This window comes from Artemia sp. Qi Xiang Cuo, chromosome 3 (genome assembly GCF_049724085.1).
Source record: "Artemia sp. Qi Xiang Cuo chromosome 3, ASM4972408v1, whole genome shotgun sequence".
Lineage (NCBI taxonomy): Eukaryota > Metazoa > Arthropoda > Branchiopoda > Anostraca > Artemiidae > Artemia > Artemia sp. Qi Xiang Cuo.
This window is the reverse complement of record NC_142796.1, coordinates 21,436,220-21,454,819: the sequence shown is the minus strand read 5'-3', so window position 1 is coordinate 21,454,819 and position 18,600 is coordinate 21,436,220. Positions and strand designations below refer to the sequence as shown.

Genomic DNA, 18,600 nt, shown 5'->3' with positions numbered 1-18,600 from the left:
CAGCGTAGTTGATTTCCAGACAGAAAAAATATTTTTTGAGGAGGACACTCCCCCACAACCCTCAGGGTAAGGGTTTTAAGTTATGCGCTGGGGGCATATAAGGTTTTTATAGAAGGCGCTGTCGTAGAAACTTCAAAACAGACTCATTCGATTGGAAATTAAAGAGCTAGTGCCCTTTTTAATAGTCTAAAGTGATTGGAGTGTAACTTGCCCCCCCCCCCACGCCCATCATTTCCCCAAACACATCCAATCAAAATTCTGAGATAGCCATTTTGTTCAGCGTAGTTGATTTCGAGACAAAAAATATATTTTTGAGGAGGACACACAAAACTCATGGGAAGGGTATTAAGTTATGCCCTGGAGGCATATAAGGTTTTTATAGAAGGCGTTGTAGTAAAAACTCCAAAAAAAGCTCATTCGATAGGAAGTTAAAAAAACTAATGCCCTTTTTAATATTCGAAAGTGATTGGATGGCAACTAGCCCCCCCCCCACACCCATTATTCCCCCAAACACATCCAATCACAATTTTGAGATAGCCATTTCGTTCAGCATAGTTGATTTCCAGATAGAAAATATGTTTTTGAGGAGGACAATCCCCCACAACTCTCAGGGCAAGGGTTTTAAGTTAAGCCCTGGGGGCATATAAGGTTTTTATAGAAGGTGCTGTCGTAGAAACTTCAAAACAGACTCATTCGATTGGAAATTAAAGGGTTAGTGCCCTTTTTAATAGTCGAAAGTGATTGGAATGCAACTAGAACCCCCCCCCCCGACGCCCATCAGTTCCCCAAACACATCCAATCAAAATTTTGAGATAGCCATTTTGTTCAGCGTAGTTGATTTCCCGATAGAAAATATGTTTTTAAGGAGGAAACTCTCCAACAACCTTCAGGGCAAGGAATTTAAGATATGACCTGGGCGCATATAAGGTTTTAATAGAAGGCATTGTCGTAGAAACTTCAAAAAAGGCTCATTCGATTGGAAATTCAGAGGGATAGTGCCCTTTTTAATAGTCGAAAGTGATTAGAGGGCAACTAGCCCCCCCCCCGGACGCCCATCATTCCCCCAAACACATCCAATCAAAATTTTTACAAAGCCATTTCGTTCAGCGTAGTTGATTTCCACATAGAAAATATGTTTTTGAGGAGGACACTCCCCCACAACCTTCAGGGCAAGGGTTTTAAGATATGACCTGGGGGCATTTAAGGTTTTTATAGAAGGCGGTGTCGTAGAAACTTCAAAAAAGGCTCATTCGATTGGAAATTCAAAGGGCTAGTGCCCTTTTTAATAGTCAAAAGTGATTGGAGGGCAACTAACCCCCCTCTCACGCCCACCTTTTCCCCAAACACATCCAATCAAAATTTTGAGAAAGCCATTTTGTTAAACGAAGTTTTAAGTTCTGGAAATTAGGTCTTTGAGGATGACAACTCCCCAACAGCCCTCAGGGCAAGGGTTGTAATTTAAAGATTCTCCGAATCCTTCCCGTTATTTCTTATGGAAGGGATGCTCGTATAAACTTTGGAGAGGGCTCATTTGACTGAAAATTGAAAGTTCTTTTTCACTTTTTAAGAGTCAAAAGAGATTGGAGGGTAACTAGCCCCCCTCCTCTACGCCCTAAATGCATCAGATAAAAATATTGAGATAGACATTTTGTTAAAATAGTTCAAAGTTCTGATAACAAAAAACTACGGTGTCGACAAAGCCTACCAGGGCCCGGGGGTAGGCGTTGTAAGTTATGCCCTGGGGCATAAGTTATTACGGGGATTTATAACTTATGGGAAGGGGTTTTGTATGGGAAGAACACATAGGAAACCTATTATAATTATCCAATTACAAGGTTAAAATATATACTCTGAGATAGATATAAAATTGCTTTGGCACACAAAATCCTATTAAGGTCAATTCCAAACAGTCTTGATCCCTTTGTGTCAGCAAGTGAAATGGTCTAAACCCCCTTATTGGAGCCATTTTTTCAATCCATTCATTGTTGTCAATCGCTGTCCACAAGTTATGCAAGCTGTCTATTGTTCATATATAAGGTTTTTATCAAAGAGGTAATCGTATAGACTTTGAAAAAAACCTCATTTGATTTAAATTGAAAGTTCTAGATCCGTTTTTTAAAGTCAAGCATGATCGGACAGTAAGCATCCCCCCCATCATGCCATAAAAACTTGAAACTTTTGCAATAAAAAACGAACAAAAATTAATCAAAAGACAACTTTCCGAAAAATAAGTTTTTCAAAGAAAAGTAAAGGCGATTTTAAACTTAAGCTCAGGAGATAAATATACCTGTTAAAATTCAAAAGCTCATCCGTTTTAAATGTTATTAATTGAAATAACATGAAGACTGAAGTAGCTCCAGGAAGATGTTGAGATTTTCTTCCTAGTTTGTCAATTAGTATCAATCTTTGGACACTTAGTATCAGTTATTGAGTTTAAGCTTTGATTTCCAAATGCTCACAAAAATTACCAAATTTAAGAAAGTCGCAACAATAAGTCACCTGTGGTCAAAATTTTCAAAGACTCCTCTTTGATCCCCAAATAGGCTATAGCTTTCAAGCGTAGTTAGGGGTAATTAGCCTTTTTTTCTTTTCTTCAAAGCTTTGAAAAAAGTGTTATAATATCCCAAACGTTACATTTGTTATATTTATGCATATTTTTGGTAATCATTTGTGGGGTTATCAAATTTTTTAAGCCACTGTAGATGCGTAAGAACGTTGCAACATCTAGTACACTGAGGTCATAAGACTGTCAAAGACTCCTCCTTGAACCTCGCAAATATAAATTTTTTATTATGACCTGGCCTTTTAAAGTAACTTGGGCACAGAACCAAAAGCGCCATTGTCACTCGAGAGCAGCGTTAGGTGGGGATGTCGATATCGGTTTCGTCACACCAAGTCGTTTTAGAATAAATCTGCTGTAAATTATAAATGAATGTTTTCAAAGTAAAACTGTTTCATCAAGCAGTTCGTGGTAACGAACTGTAAGTAAGGATCGACCCGGCTCAATGGTAACCGAAACTCTAGAAAACGGTATTTTGATAAAAATAGATACATCAAAAGTATCAGATTTTAATTCTGATTTCAAATATATAAGTTTAATCAAGTTTTATCTTATCCATCAAAAGTTACGCGCCTGAGAAAATTTGGCTGATTTTCGAAAAAAGGGGGAAAGACCCCCCTAAAAGTTACAGGACCTTAGTGAAAATCACACCATCATATTCAGCGTATCAGAGAACCCTACTGTAGAGGTTTCAAGCTCCTATCTACAAAAATGTGGAATTTTCCATTTTTAGCCAGAAGAAAGATCACGGATGCGTGTTTATTTGTTTTTTTTCTTTTTACCAGGGATGATCTTACTGACTCAGTTATTTCAGAAGATTAAAGAGGAGCTTAATGGAATGGAAATTAGAAGTTCTATGGCCCTTTTTATATGACCAAAAAATAGAAAATCCCCAGGTCCCTTCTCACGCACATTTTTTCCTAGGGTCATTCGATTAAAATTTTGAGAATGATATTTTTTTCAGAGTGGCCTAAAATATTTTAAGTATGTCTTTTAGGATGACTTAATACCCCGAGGGTCCCGGGAGGGGGCTGAAATTTAGGAACTTTACCCAATGTTAACATATAGTATTGGTTATTGGGAAATATACAGACGTTTTCATGGGAGATTTTTTTCTGGTAGTGGGGGGGGGGGGTTGGTCGGGGGTTATGTGGGAGGATAATTCCACGAAGGAAGTTTTCATGGGGGAAGGGAAATTACTATGAAGGGGACACCGGACTTCCCAGCATTATTTAAAAAAATATCAAAAATTAAATATAAAAAACAGTTTTTCAGCTGCAACAGCAGCAACATCAAAACTTTAAACGAACAGAAAATATTACATATATGATTGGGTTTACCCCCTAGTGAATACCTCGCTCTTTAAGCCAAAGATTTTTTAGTACTTTCATAAGAGCTATTTATTCTAATTAACGGCCTTAATTAAGCGGTCATTTTTAAAGAATTGGAAAAAAATTCGAACTTTAGCTTAAAGAGCAAGGTATTGACCAGGGGGCAAACCCCCTAATATACGTATTAAAAAAAAAATGAATATAGAAGTTCGTCACGTAAGTTTATTCGCAAGTAACGTATATTTATTACTAATAAAAACGTTCGTAAATAAAATTAAATAAGTTTCGAGAAAGCTATTTAACCAAATATAAGTAAATTAATATACAAATTTTGTTTTAATTATTCATGTACGGTGAGCCAAGATCAAAACCTGCATTTATTCAAAAACGTTCAAAAATGAAATAAAAAAAACAAGTGTTTTTAACTGAAAGTGAGGAACGACCTTAAAACTTAAAACGAAAAGAAATTATTCCTTATATGAAAGGGGCTGTCCCCTCCTTAACGCCTCGGTCTTTACGCTAAAGTTTGACTTTCTCACAACTCTATTTTTTTATACAATAAAAAACTTTAGCGTAAAGAGCGAGGTGTTAAGGAGGGGACAGCCCCTTTCATATAAGGAATAATTTCTGTTCGTTTTAAGTTTTAACGTCGTTACTTACTTTCAGTTAAAAAAAACTTGTTTTTTTTTATTTAATCAATAAGAAAAAACAGGTTGGACGCATATGTCCCTTTCCCTTTCGACAATAGAACTACAAAAGTGCTGTATCAAGTGAAAACTCACAAAAATCTTGTTAATTTTTGTCCACTTTTCAACTTTTTGGTATTCCTGCTTTTCTTAAAAAAATCAAGTTATTATCACTTAAATATATTACCTTCCTATGCCCCCCTCTGGATACAATCTTGATAGGATACCGTCTCTGCTTTAAATAGAAAAATAATTAACTTCTTGGCGTACCTACTTTCAGAAAAACGAGGCATTATCATTTAAATATGATAGCTCACTTCCCCCCCCCCCTTTGGATACCACCTTGATAGGATGCCTTTTCTGCTTTAAATAAAAAAATGAGCTTTTTGGCATCCTTGCTTTCAATAAAATTTTTTGAGATATTATCATTTAAATGTAATACTTCCCTACCACCCCCTCTGTTCACCACCTTAATACGATACCGTCTCAGCTTTACATTAAAAAATATTTTACTTAATAGTTAACTAGGTCACTATATGGTTCAAACAAACACGCAAAATAACGTTAAACAGCTTAGTGTTCCTTGAAAAAAAAATTAAGGGTATGAGTAAAAAGGTACAAAGACAACGACGAAAATGTCGAAATTATTCCAATACACCTCAAATTATTGGAAAACTGAGTTATAGATTCGTCGTGGCATTTAAAAAGATCCAAAGAGTCTAATTAAAAGGGAGTACACACAAAAGCCAAATTAGGCCAGTAGTCTATGATAAATCACAATACCTAAGACAATGAACAAGTCCCAATGGGGGGCCCTCTGTCTATCAAAATATTTCAATGGTTTTCCAGGGAATTTGATATCATTTTCTTCTGTCTCCACTTTAAATGAAAAAAAAATATTTATCTTTTGGCATCCCTGCTTTCGATAAAAAAAGAGGCAATATCCTTTAAAAATGATAGCCCCCTATCCCCCTTATAGGCAATGATTTAAAATTGATTTATGAATAATATTTTTGGGGTGACTTCCGTTTCAATCTTTAATTACCCAACCTTGTACATAGCTTGTTTTTTTTGTGGGGGGGGGGGGAAATGTTTCAGAAAGAGGATTTTATTTTCTTTCAGGCGTTCAACAATTGAGTATTAGACATTAAGAAAGACTTATCTAAAAACAGCAAAAGAAAAAAATTCCACACTTACAATTCTGTATAGTAGTGAATGCGTTCTATAGTTTTATTCAACTTGAAAATAAAATTCTTGACTACGAATGATGTAAGAAATAGCAATTGGGAAACTGCATTCGAAATGAATTAAACTCATTTCATAAAGACGATACTTTTTTGTCAACATATGTAAAACTGTGTATATTGCAATATTTGCAATTGCATATTGCATCTGTCTGGTTTTTATGCAAAGTAAAAAATAGACAAAAATTAACGAACAAGAGAGTAGAGAAGAATTATGGTATGCAAAGTAATATTTGGCAGGGAAAGTCACTGGTGATAAATCGGTTGGGGTGGCATCGTGATTGCGTCATTTTCGAGGATTCGGGGAACCAATTTTTTTAGGATGACACAGATTTTCGGAGAAATACCCGAAAATTCGGGGATAGTGCAAACCCTGCTGGATTTCTAATCAGGAAAATCGAAACACTAAACCACACAAGAAGGAAAAGCTCCGACCTTGTAGTTGAGGCAATAAAGAACTACCGCAAAATTAATTTAAAGTCAACCGAACGCCACCACATCTGCCAACGGCGGAACGCCTGTGACGCGCAGGTAGCGTGAAGACACTTCGGCGGCTGTCGACCGGGCCTCTCGTCGGCGGCGTTCGGTCGATCCACCGGCGCGGCGCCAGGGTCTATTTGCAACCCTGAAACCATTGGCTACAATCCATCACAATAGCACATGATGTACAACTACATTCTGTTTTGGATCAAGGTCGGCAATTAGTTTTTGCTTTGAAGGGATTCAGTGCAAACCCTTATCCTCGACTAAAGACAAGTTGACTGGATTCAAAGAGGCCTTGGTCACAGGTCTATTTATGCACAGGAAAACAAATCTTTTACCGACACATGGAGCTTCATCAGTATTTCATCATCAATTTAAAAAAACCATCCATGTGGTCTATTCTCCTCAACAATATGAATGTCGGGGAAATTTAAGGCACAGGGATTGTCCAGCTACCTGTAATTACCAAACCGCAAACAGCAGTAAGACATTGCCGAGGGGTAAAGGGAATTCATGTTTAAAAAATTACATCGGACAGAGTTCTGCCCAGTTGGATCGGTTTTCATGATACGAGCTCCATGAAAAACATATCCTCCTATAATTGATCTCTCTACAAATAATTGCTCATCCACATCGGTGATCAGGCCTATTTCCTCTTTACTGATTTTTAGAATTAAATCCATCACCAGATGAGAAGTTGAAAATAATAACCTAAATCCAATCCAAATTCCAAATAAATTTTATCCATGTTCTTACATACATGTCCAAAAGAGTTAATACATCACTTGTCAAGTACATTTTACAATAATCCCATCCATTTTTACATCCCCTCTTGGCCCAAACCCTCTTTGCAAATTCAGTCGGCAGTGGTGCATTGACTATCAGTAAGTGAATTATAAAATGCTTCAATGGGCGGAAGGTTCTCCTCACTTAGCCTCGAGCTAAAGTTGTAGTAATCATATCCATATATGCCCCAACTCGTTAATAAGTCGTATATTTCATCATCTGAAAAGCGCTGTTTAAGAAGGAGAAAACTTTCAAAATTGTCGCTTTTCTGTACTTTTATACGAGTCTAAAAAACGGATTTTATTCGAGCAAGTATGTCCATTATTTAATATTTTCCATTTGGATTCTAAAAGCAGCAACTTCTCAGATGATTTGGGTATGTTATTACAGAAAAAAGAACCATCTAGCCATGCCCCATCTACATTTTCACCTTTCTCCATACGTGTCAATGCTGGTAAAATAAATTTCATATCGTAATTGCAATTATGTATAAAACCGGTAAAAAGTACTGTTGAATTACGTTTATATTGAACGATTGATAGACCACTCCACGAAAGTTACTCCCCCCTGATGATATTTCTTGCCATAAATGATCATGGTCACAGACTTTTGCTTTACCCCCTTTCCCTTTACTCTAACAAAATTTCCCCTTGCAAACCCAACATATTTCTTGTTTTTAATGGCTAACCTATCCTCTGGTGATAGAATCATAGGATGATCTGAGCCGTAACTGGGTGATTGCCTTATTTACTGTTATTATTAGTTTTGTCAATGCTGTGCCCATACAATCCTTCCCCTCCAATGTCTCAACTACATCTAACACTCACATGGTAGTGTTACTCGCATGAGTCCTTTTGAGCGTGGGCGTAAGACACTGCTATTGGTTGATGTTCTTTAATATGATTTGAATTTCGTGGGCAAATCACATTTTTGAGTTTAGCTTCACAGTCTAAGCTGATCTAATCACTTTAAAGTAGTGAATTCTGAAATTTCTAAAACGTAAAATTACCTAACGGTTTCAACCGACTGATATCCAAGACGTTTGCAGTGTTTCATGTGATTCTTTAGTTTTAATTCAGTCAAAAATCTGGACAGACATGTATGACAATAGTAGCGTTCTCCATTTGCTTTTCCTCCCTTCAGAACCCTACTAATATCGGTAATTGGAATAAAATGTCCCATTGAAAGACTCTTTAGGTGGCGTGTAAAGAAGCCATACCCAATGGTTCACTGATTCAATCGAACGAGCCCTCACTGGAAATATTATCACTTTTTCATTACTGTACTCACCATCCTCAAATTCTGATTAATATTGTAACACAGTAACATCAATCTTTAAATATTCGTAAGCCCGTTCAAAAACAACTGAAATCTCCTTTAGGGAAATCTGATCCCTCCCCATCCTCCAATTAGCTACCCATTTGTCCAAGTTTGTCTAAGATACATTATTTTGTAGGGGTCGGAAGGCCTCTATAAGAAATGCATACATAAGATAATATAATATTTATTGCTAAAAAACAGATATCACAAGCCCAAAAGGGCTGAATTCAGACTTTAGCGTCAAATAAAGCGAAAAAAGAACAGCAAACTCAAACAATCAAACAACAACAGAAAATTATAAAAGAGTCAATGTCAAATACGTAAAAATATTAAAAACAAAAACAAATACAAACTCATAAAATTAGAAGGCCAATGTCAAGTCAACAAATGTGACACAAAAACGAAAACTCGTAAAATTAACAAGGGGATATAGTCAAATTAAAACAAAAACATAACTTAGTTAGTGACTAAAACATAAATAAAAAACATCAAAATTTGCAAAATGGTCATTAAAATTATAGCTATGAGATAAAAAGTGAGTGGGGGAGAGAAGCTGCGGAGATTCAGTGGCTGGAAATGTCCTATGTAAAGGATAAAAGTTCTTCTATATCTTTCAGTGCAGACTCTTATTGGGGCAAAAAGGGGGATTTTTGTTGACACAGAAAGCGGGATCGAAGGGGTGAATTTTGACCAGGGAAAAGGGAAGTTGTTTGAAGGCTATGAAGGGCATTGTTAGCAAAACGCAAGGTACTTTTTGCTTTCCTTTCCTCAAGGATGACAAGATTAGCTCTCCTAAGAAGGTAAATATAAGGTACTTTACCCTCATTGAAGATAATTCTTAGGCACCTTTTTTGGACGGTCTCTATTCTTTCCGACAATTCAACGGAAATGCCAAGATGCCAAACAGGACAGGAGTACTCAAGGGTTGGCCGTACAAATGACAGGAAAATCCTCAAACAATGCGATTTAGGGCATTTAAATTTTTTAAGTAGTTTAAGGAGGGAAAATGCTGCATTAGCAGGTTTTAAGATGCCATTAATATGACAATCCCATTTTAAGTCGCTTGAGATGGTAACGCCCAGTAATTTCATAGTGGTAACAGACATTTCAGGGGGGATTGGACATGAGAAAGAAGAGGAAGTTTTAAGGAAATTAATAGTAAGAACAGTTGATTTTAAAGGGTTGACTTTCATATCATTAGTATGAGCTTCGACTGATATCGATTCCGAGATGTCCATTGGGGTTGCTTTTTGAATTTTTGAAACATGTCTCTAAGACGGTTAAATCATCAACGAATTTCCATCTATCTGGAAAATAAATACCAAGGTTGTTTATCATTGTAAGAAATAAAATTGGACCTAAGGGTTCCCTGCGGCACACCATTATAAATTGGGAGGGGATCAGAATATACATTCAGGTATTTCACGACTTGCGTTCTATTAGAGAGGAAAGACACAATTATTCTAACTACATAAGGGTCAACTTGAAAGTCATTAGATAATTTTTCTAATAGTATATTGTGGTTGATTAAATCAAAAGCTTTTTGCAATTCAACAGCGATAACATTGAACCAGGTATTGGGTTTTTCGAGTGTGATACATATTGTGTCCATAGGGTGAACAAAGTAGTGTGTAGCAGATGTAGAGCGTAGGTTTCAGAATTGTCTTTGGTCAACATTTGGGATTATCTTTACTTTCAACCACTCAGCTAAAAAGTTTTCATATAACTTCAAAAAACTGGAGTAAGAGTAATGGGACGGACACCATCAACATCTTGATTGTTACCTTTCTTTTTTACGGGAGCCATAAAACCTCATTTCCAACTATTTGGAAACTTACCAACAGACGTAATTTCATTAAGAAGTAAAGACAAAGGCTCTGAGAGATTGTCGTCAAAGGCTTTAATTAGTATAAACGGGGTGTCTAGTGGACATTACTAAACTTTTTAAGGTTCTTAATTTTTGCCTTCACATCCGAAGGCGAAATAATGGGAAAATTGAGAGAGCCCAAATCATAAGGAGTGTCAAAAGAAAGGGGAGGGACGTTCTGAACTATGAAAGAAAGAAACCTGTTCAGATCATTGGCTGTAACTGAAGGGTCTTCTTGGAAATATAAATCTATATTATTATGTGTTTTCCCACAAAATTTTCTTTATTCTATTATACCATTGTTTGATTTTGTAGTAAATAAATCCTAGATTTTGCATTTGTAATACGAAGAAGCAGATTTACGTATTTCTTTTTTATATGTTTACACAGTGAGTTCGCTTTGGATGTTTTACCACTCTTTAGTAGATTCAATTTAATTCTAATTAATTTTTTCAATTGGCTAGTAGTGTATGGTTTGTCATTAGAAGAAGTTTTTGCTTTTCTCACAGGGAAGGAGTTTATGTATTTTGTTTTAATCAGATTTTAGAATTTAGAGATTTGAAAATGAATGCATTTTTTCCTTTGAGAGCCAGCCAGTTTTCATTGGTAATCCAAGATCCAAATGTGTAAAGGCCATCATTGGAAATTTTGCAATAAGAGAACTCAGCAACAGAAAAGTATGATTAAAGCTGTTGAGATTTCGTTAATAATTAAAATGGTAACTTCCTCCGAACGGAGGCAAGGGGACAGGAGGAGCATAGAATGCCTGCATATAGGTGCTAATCAAATCAAGGGTAGATTTCCTTTTCTTGTTGGTATTTTTACTATTTGTTTGAAGTTTAGGGAACTACAAAGGGAATTCAACTTTGGATCATTAGCATCACTTACTAAGAAAATACCGGCGTTGGGGAATTTGCATAGAAAAAAGTCGGCACTACTATACAGTTGTTTGTAGAATCGCTGTCTTTGTACAACATTTTGATTTGGGGAATAATAGAAGCAGCAAAACACAATCAAATTAAAGGGGCGTGGTAAAATTTTGGGTCTTAGACTTACCCAAATGATTGCATCGTAATCTGAAAGGTTGGGAGCATGAATTAATTTAGGAAAGAGATAATTATTTACAAATAATAGTATTCCACCTCCGTTTTTACCTAGGGGGTGATCATTAATACGATGTTTTATGAATTGGGAGTGGTTTTTAATTTTCAATAAATCCCTGTTCTGTGCTTGGACCTCAGTTACGGCAATTACATCAATTTTGTGTACTTGACAGAGGGCCTCTAGCTTGATCAATTTGTCAAAATTCAGGCTTTCGGCGTTCGTAACAAGCAACTTTGGGAAAGTAAAATGGTTACTAAAGAAGGCAATTTTTTGTTTGTTAATTGTAGGAGATAGTGAGGGTGGGAGGAACTTGGATCTGGGAGAGGAGAGGCATCATTTTTGGGATGAAGGCTGGGATTCGTTTGAGAAACAGGATTGAAAGGCGGGGCTAGACCAGGCTTGAGAGAAAAAGAGGACAGCGGACAAATTATGGGAATATTTTTAATTTGAGATTTGGGGGGGGGGACATAAGTTAAAGCTAAAACACTGGTTTACACTAGAGTCACGTAATTCGATACTTCCATAGCCTTAAGTACCCGGGAACGAATTGACGGTAGTAGGTTCTTCTTTGTGGTAATAGAATACGGTGGGGTCTTAAATTCCAAAGAATGAGCTGGTGGTAATGCTTCAATGGACACTGGTGTGTTACTTGACCGGCTCGGTGACTCTCGTTTTTTTACAGGGTTTTCTTGGCACCGTTGAAGGGGCGAGAATTTGTTTTCATTGAGCTGAAGTGCTTGCGGTATCTCATTGACCTTTGATGTAAGGGTGGGAAGGCTTGATGTGAATCGTTTTTTGACAGGTCAAAACTGATGAGAGAAGGAACAGGAGGGGGTACTGACTGTGGGTTTAAATTTTTTTCGTCACTATTTAAGAGGTTTTTAAAAGATTCGTATCCATGTTTCAAGTGGATTTGACTGCAGTCACCGAAACAAAGCCAACTTCTAAAACTGTCACACACCCTGGAATGCAAGAGTTTGCACCCCAGGACACTACATTCGTTCTTCAAGTAATAATTCTTGCACAAATGACGGTATTTTCACAACTCTTCCTTCCTACAAACCCATCTCCTGGCATATTTGCATATACCTTTATTAGGATTAACTTGCTTCCTGGATAGTTCATCACTAGTATTGAACTCACACCCGGTTTTACATGTATAATTAAGGCCAATTTCAGAATGAACTTGACCTTGAACACTTGTGCCTGAGAGGGGATTAGGACCAAGACAGTTTAATCCTTTAAATACACAAACTTGTCTTTTTATCTTAGTTGAACCGGATATCATTGAACTCGTATCTATTATTTCGTCATTGACCTTGTCTTCTCTTAAATTTTGATTTTTGATGATTTCATCAGGAGCAACATTAGCATCAATAAGTCTTGTTTTAATGTTGGTTTAACAGAACTTTCTCCTTTTCGTGGATTGGAAAAGACTGGGGTTTACCAACTCTTAACACTTTTCGAAGGGGTTAGGGTGGACATTTCTATAGTAACAGTTTCAAGTTCACTCATCAATGATAATAACCGCTGTATTGTAGGGAGGAGGTGTCTTGTTTTAGGAGCGGTAGGAACGTTGTTTAGCAAGTCGGACTGACAGGAACCACAGGTCTTGAATACTATAGCTTGCTCAAGGGTTTGACAACTGAAATCAGTTGTTTTTGAAGCAAAATTGGGTTGGCAGGACACATCAGACGTAGTTGAGGGGGGACTGTCCTGGGGCATGAAACTGGTTTGTCAAGGAATTGATTTGGTAAGCGATAGGGGTGATGACCTCACTTCCTTCAAAATGTTGACTAGGTCAATTCCCGATGGGTGACGCGGAGGTGTCTTAAGAGCAGACGTCTGGGTAGAACAACACAAAGAGTCATCAAAAGGTACAACCTTGTTGCAAAGCCAATTTGTTGACCACTTAGAACGTTCTATACCGGAGCAATGTTCATGGAAGTAAACTCACAGCTACTGCACTGAATAGAGTTAATAGTAACTCTTAATCTGCATTCCTGGCATACTCTCTTTGCCTTTTTTTGAACCGGAATCGGTTTGATATTTTATCAAATATTATCACTGATTAAAGATGAGTTAGCAAGGGTCACAGAATTAATTTATGTTTAAAGCTCTTAATTAATTCATGTCAAAAGTGAGTGAATCCAAAAAGGTGTTTCCACTCTGAAGCCTAAATGAAGACAAAAGATTAAATGATTTACTTCAAGGAGAGGAGGTTAAGAATCTTGTTGACTTCACTCCTTATTCCTCAAACTTAATTAATGGGTTCCATTCCTCTTCCAGGTCAATTCAAAAGGTGACTTGCTACTAGACTGTGATATTGAATTTATCACTAATGCTGCAGTGAATGGTATGAGACATGGAATCCTTTTCAACAAGCACTGAAGTTTGTCATTAATCAAAAATCAGATATTATGTTCTTCTCCAGCGGGTCAATCAAGTGCACTATTCATTAACAGGAATAACTAACGTCGAAATAAAACACATGAAACATTGTTGCTCTGTTTCGAAACAGATTAGTTGTACACCCTGACGTCCTTCCAAATCTTGATTCTATTTTAAAACTACACCTTCCCCCCTATGTTCACCTCTTAAAATAAAATCTTATAAAAACTAAACCATCCCCCCTATATTTTAAAACTACACCCTCCCCCCTATGTCTACCTTTTAAAATAAAACTTATATTTAAAATATAAATTTACATATATATTTACATTTAAATTTTCAATAAATAGAACCACTGACCCACTACCTTTCAAATTATAATTATCCAGTTTTGTGACAATACTATTTATCCATTTCAAAAGTACACCCTCATAATTTTCCAAATAAAGATGAAAGACTAACATTTCAGTATGAAGAAAATGTGAATAAACTTCACCGGCATTTTCATTTAAATAAAATATTTTGAGTGCTATTGAGGTTTTTATACTGTTACGACCTCCCCAAACCCGAATTTGTCGTTCAAGAAGAGCTCGAATTTTGCTCAAATACAAATGGACAATATTTATTGAATCTGTTATAATATCCCCTGCTATTAGTGAATTAAACGGGTCCCTAAATATCGCCGTATAAACATCTATTGTGTGCAAGACAGAATTTGTTAAGTAAAATTCAGGTAGTGATAGAAAAATTTGCATATCTCCACCATCACCACTCTATTCAACCTCAACATGAGGGATGATGCGTGGAGTAAAATCCCCCAGTTCGCTCAACATAGCCTCGAGTGTATCTGGGCTGCAAGAATCTACCCCAGCAACTCTATTTTGTACTTCATTAAACTCGGTTGAACTGGGGCAATGTCTATTAAATCATTGGGGGGAGGGTTCTCATTTAACTCTGGAAAAAATTATCTAAAATTCTACAATTATCTAAAATACCCAACCAAAATCGTCCCCCGACACACCTTGATCTTCCAATACATCTGGTTGGGCAAAACTAACCTTTAAGCCCTCTTCAAATGGACTAGGAGGGATATTAAACGAAGTAGTAACAAGAGTATTGCTAAAATATTCTTTTAAAAGTTATCCGTCAACTCAGGGTCATCATCATCCATATCATTGTTCATATTAGAGGGAAAATCATCCAAATTTTCACTACCTTCAAAAAGTTCCCTTAAAAACGTGCTGTACCACCCACGATCATTGTCGACAGATGGTAGCTCAATGAGTTGACAACCGCTAAAATCTTTCGGCGGCGCAATCAAAGATGTATCCTCAACGAGGTCACCCAATCCTTGAGTTGGCAGTGGCGGTAGTAAGTCATCCATGTTAATCTACAATAATAATAGAATTTAAATTTATTGTGTAATTGTCCCTGTTTTATAAAAGTAAAAATATTGGATTATTGGCGAGCTATATTTTCATATTATTTAGAAACGTTTACATACTAAAAATATATACTAACAGTTCACTGTCAACCCCATCCTTACCCTACCACCCCATATATTCACGAAAGTTTCAATTTAATATATGTAATGCTCTTACACATAAATAATGCCAACTTAAATGCACATAGTGTGTGTGTTCTGATTTCATCTTAGTTTCATCTTAATACTCATAAATCTGTTTTTTGGAAAACCATGAATCATACTTTCCCTACCAAAGTACCATCTTCCCGCCCTCCCACCATAATAAAACTTCTTTTTAAATAAATACCAATTTGCATAGCTTATGAACTATGCTCAATAGACCGTGGAGTTTATGTCCTTCCCGTACACACACAAACAGTTGATTGAACTTTCAAATTTATCGAATGAAATTTTTTCGAGACTGAGTGCCTTCCTATAATCTTTTAAATAGTGTACTAGAATATTCAATGAACTATACCATCAGTTTCTATGCTAACTCCTTTCATGCTAGATGACCTATTGGAAAGAAAAGGATAATAAAAAATACTCATAGCGGCGCTTTTTTTTCTAATATGATGTCCATACCAAAAGCAGCGCTTTTTTAGTAATGCGCCATCCGATAAATTTTCCGTTTTCTAGAAGAACCGTAAATCATCTTTAGATTGAATTATAAAAAATTCAAATAATAATCATTTTCAAACATTATTCAATGAAATTTAGTTTTTTTTTCATTATATTAGAAAATATAATTATAAATAAGAAAACAGAAAAATATAATTTTTACCTACCTTGTGCATTGACGGTTCATAATATGGAAGATCATGCTTAATGCTACTGCCTTGTACAAGTCATCACAGAAGTACAGGTAAGTTAATGTCTGCTAGGACACGCATATACTATCAAAGATTGTTTTTTCGATTTTGATGTTGATGTTTCTATTTGAGCGGAAGTTGATAATTTTGCCTTCTTTGGCATAGATAAGAGATAAGATAAGATAAGTTTTATTCTTCATTAAATACACATACAATATTACATGTTATTAATCCCTCAAAGGCTCATTGGTCTGTACAAAGAGGGAAGACATATGAATTACAAACTCAGAGATAAAAAACAAAAGAAAATTTAAAATGATCACTTACTCAAATATGAAGGAGAAGAAAAGAAAATATAGATAAAATAGAAACTATAGAAAAAATTAGAATAAATAAACTAAATTAACTAATTATTTTAAATAGACTAAAAAAAAAATTATTACTATAAGCGAATTCCTATCGTCGAAACAGAATTATGTGTATTTTCCAGGTAAAACCAACATCATAATAGCTGTTACGATATTATTCATAACTTTTATCCAAGATATTAAAATACCATAACTTAAGCCATGTACAGCCCTTTTAAGCTTGTAATTTAATATATATAAATCCCAATTCAATCAGCTCTGCTTATATATGCTTATAGGCTCTTGTTCAGAAATTTCCTTGAATAAAAATTGTATTTCAGTTTTACTGATAATTATATTCTTAATAAACTGGATGTCCCCCTCCTCCATCCCCCCAGAATTATATATTTACATCTATGTAAAGCCTTTAATTCGACAGTAATTGGCCCTGCTACTTGTTTATAGCTGAAATATTTTATTCAAAATACTATGTTGCTTGAAATAAAATGCAGAAATATACAATGGTGTTGCTCAAGTCGTATTGTTTCATGAAATAAGCAAATGCTTTATTCAAAATATCAAATATTTTATTTGAAATACTATTATGCTTTAAATAAAACGAGGAAATATGCAATGGTGTTGCTCAAATTATATTGTTTTATGAAATAAGCAAATGCCATTATTCAAAATTCGTTTGGGAATTGTTTGGGAATTTCCCTCATAGCACTGTAATATTGGAATCTGGTAATAATCAAGAATGCAAAACAGTTTAGAATTCCATTATTTCACGGTCTAATGAAACTATTACGAAATTTGCAAGAGACAGAGTTTTGGCGAAAAACATAACTTGAACAGAAGTCAGTAGTTTAGAAAGAAAGTATAAATGATATACTTAAGAATAGTAGCTTAGAATAAAGGTAATAACTAAATTAATTATATATAAACTATTTAATCATACAAGAGCTTATTACATCGAAGAATTGGTTAACACCATTTTGATTGTCTATAGTGTCAACTATATATTGTTCAATCTGAAAAGCAGGCCGCCCAGAACGCATTTTCATTATATTTTTTTCCGTTAAATTACCATGTTTCTGTTCTTTATTTCTTTTATTATTTTTGTGGACAAATATAGCTCTTAGTCTTTCGAAATACAAGGTCTATGAAAACTATATGAGTGGAGAAACATCTTAATTAATTATATAGAAACTACGGTATTTAATTATATAAAAGAAACTTACATCGAAGAATTGGTTAACACCATTTTGATTGTCCATAATATGTGTACTTTTAAAATACAAGGTCTATCGAAACTATTTGAACGGAGAAATAACTAATTATATAGACTCTACTTAATAATATAAAAGAAACTTACATCGTAGAATCGCCATTTTGATTGTCCATAATATGTGTATCGCTCAGTCAAGAATAGAACTAAAAGTGATAGCATACTGGCAGTTGTAACAATTATTTAAATGCTCGAATTCAAAGGGAAATATTTTAAAAATAGAATTTCTGTCATATTACATAAAACACTTTAGAATATATTATTCTTAGAGAGTCCTTATTTGGAGTTCCGTTAGTAACATGAGTAGACTTATCATAATAGGCTGTTTTAGCCTCACATATTTTGACTCCCGTTCATCTGTAAATATATTTAGGGTCGGAATATAGGGTGATCCTCTGGCTGGAGTCCGATTGTCTTCCATATATGGACTCCCGGTTGTAACCGTTGATGCATTACTACTCAGATTTTAACGTCTTGTGTGGTCTCGTGATGGGCCCCGTTGACTCGTGTAAAATTGGACCAAAATCTAAAGATAGTCATTTTAATCAGGGCAATAAAAAAGACTAAAAATGTGTTTGGAACATAGCGAGCCACTGTGGTCCATGCGCCAACTGGCCTTCCTCTAAATTCACAAATGACTTTGGAAATGGTCCTAAACATCAAATTATTTATACAAATGTTCACTTTTATGCAATACAGACACATTCTCAAGTTTACTCTTAAACTACATAATTCGGGTGGTTTTAAATATCAGTCGAATTTTAGGTTCTGCTGTTGGGTAGCAAATGAGCAATAACAAGCTGATAATGTGTTACCATTACCTTATACTTGGTAGATTAAAGCATAGGTTATATACTTGGTAGATTAAAGCATAAGTTAACTTTGAGTGAAGCCTCAAAGTTAAAAAGTCATTCCA

The 18,600-nt window shown here is 35.4% G+C and overlaps 1 protein-coding gene across 1 annotated transcript in view; it reads right to left on the bottom strand.

Moving 5' to 3' along the window:
* Window positions 1–18,600, bottom strand: part of Upf2 (UPF2 regulator of nonsense mediated mRNA decay) — a 258,047-nt gene that overhangs the window by 37,127 nt on the left and 202,320 nt on the right. The gene's annotated exons all lie outside the window — the stretch shown is intronic.